This window comes from Sinocyclocheilus rhinocerous, unplaced genomic scaffold (assembly GCF_001515625.1).
Source record: "Sinocyclocheilus rhinocerous isolate Xijiao unplaced genomic scaffold, SAMN03320098_v1.1 scaffold769, whole genome shotgun sequence".
Taxonomy (NCBI): Eukaryota; Metazoa; Chordata; class Actinopteri; order Cypriniformes; family Cyprinidae; genus Sinocyclocheilus; species Sinocyclocheilus rhinocerous.
In genome coordinates this window covers 21,983-23,780 of record NW_015636562.1, presented here as the reverse complement: position 1 = coordinate 23,780, position 1,798 = coordinate 21,983, and the positions used below count along the sequence as shown (strand labels likewise).

At 38.1% G+C, this 1,798-nt stretch overlaps 2 non-coding genes across 2 annotated transcripts; one reads left to right on the top strand and one right to left on the bottom strand.

Moving 5' to 3' along the window:
• Window positions 1-122: 122 nt before the first annotated feature.
• On the bottom strand, window positions 123-194 carry trnad-guc (transfer RNA aspartic acid (anticodon GUC)). Its single transcript has one exon. It is a non-coding gene; the product is annotated as a tRNA-Asp (tRNA).
• A 108-nt stretch (window positions 195-302) lies between these two features.
• On the top strand, window positions 303-374 carry trnad-guc (transfer RNA aspartic acid (anticodon GUC)). Its single transcript has one exon. It is a non-coding gene; the product is annotated as a tRNA-Asp (tRNA).
• Window positions 375-1,798: the final 1,424 nt, after the last annotated feature.

Genomic DNA, 1,798 nt, shown 5'->3' with positions numbered 1-1,798 from the left:
TCAATAGTTTTTAAGATTAATGCAAAAATAATTTAGACTAGTCCAAATGAGAGAATATGTAGCCCTTAATAGTGGCTTTTACTCTTGAAACATTAACAAAAATCTAAATAAAGATTTTATTTCTCCCCGTCGGGGAATCGAACCCCGGTCTTCCGCGTGACAGGCGGAGATACTGTCCACTATACTAACGAGGAAACAACTGGAAAGTTAAGCCGGAAATGGGACATTTATATCTTTCAAACGTACTGAACCCCAGCAATCAAAGTAAAAGTCCCCTATCCTGCCTTAAATTACCAGCTGTTTCCTCGTTAGTATAGTGGACAGTATCTCCGCCTGTCACGCGGAAGACCGGGGTTCGATTCCCCGACGGGGAGAAACACAATATATATTTTATAGACATGTGACTAAAGAAATGCCTCTAATATATCAATCAATCACGTAATAGTGTAGTTCATTAAGCCGTTGTAGTTTCACAGTAAGCGTATGTTGTACAAAAACATTTTATGAACCTTTTGGTAAACAAATCTATCTCCAATGGTAAATCCATAGACTGTATAAAAACAGGGTAAAACGCGCACCTTCTCCTTCCCAGGAAATGACTGACAGACTCTGTGCTAGACTTCAAATATACTTCAAAACCCCGCCACGGAAAAAGTGAAACAGCGCCCATAAAATCAACGTGTGGCCAAAAATATATTGCATCCGTAGTGTTAAGCACTACCATAGAGAATGAATGGGAAAAGTTTAAGTAAAGTTAAGCTTAACCTTAACCTCTTGTGACAATTTTCATATCCCGCGCGGGAGACCGGGGTTCGATTCCCCGAGAAACAAAACGTTTTCATTTTACAGACATATGACTAAAGAGATGCCTCAAAAGGAAAACAAGCTTTTCATTTGTTCAGTTGCCAAATACTACACTAAACAAATTTATCCAACATACAAAGTAACCCACAACACTAAGTTCACTTCAAAAACAAACCACCTTACCACTCTGTTATTAAACAAGTACAACAGCCCCGCATTAATGCAGGACGACAACAACAAAAACGAGATATTATTCGTTGCGCTCCTCCCCAAGGAAATCTTTAGTAAAAGCCGATCTGAGATCAAACATGAGCTTAATAAATAATCTACAAACCGGGAAGATGCTCAGTCAGGAGAGCACATCTCACAGGAACGGTGCGAACACGAAAGAAACAAAAACTAATCTGACAATACACTTATGGTATTAAAAATAAATAAAATGAAAATGTCCAAGAGAGTACAGTTTAAAAGTAGTTCGTTATAATGAAAAACAAACGGCTCTGTAGGTACAAGAGTACTTCCGGTTTCGTCATCACGAAACAAAGTCTGCAGCTTCATAGTAACAACTTAGACAAGCAGCTAAAACCACCAAGACGTACTTGTTTTCCAGAATTAAAATAACAGAATAACATTATCAGCCACATCACAAACTCAACTTTCGTTTGTTTACTACAGCGACACGTAGTGATGATGGACGCTGCCACACTTTACAGCCCAAACTGCGAGTAGTAGTCCACGATTAAAGCGAAGAAACGACGCGTCAAAAGTAAATATTTTAGTTAATAGCGATTCTAGATATTGCCATTACATCAAACATATATCAAAAGACTTTTATTCGACCTTATGCTTGAGGAGATTCTGGCGTTTTTCTTGTAACGTTCGGCCTATTACACAATCACGTGTGTTCAAGAAAGCAAAAACCTTACAATAAAAATGTTATTCTATCTTCTAAATTAAGAGTCGAATCCGTAAAAACTGACACTTGCATCGTCTC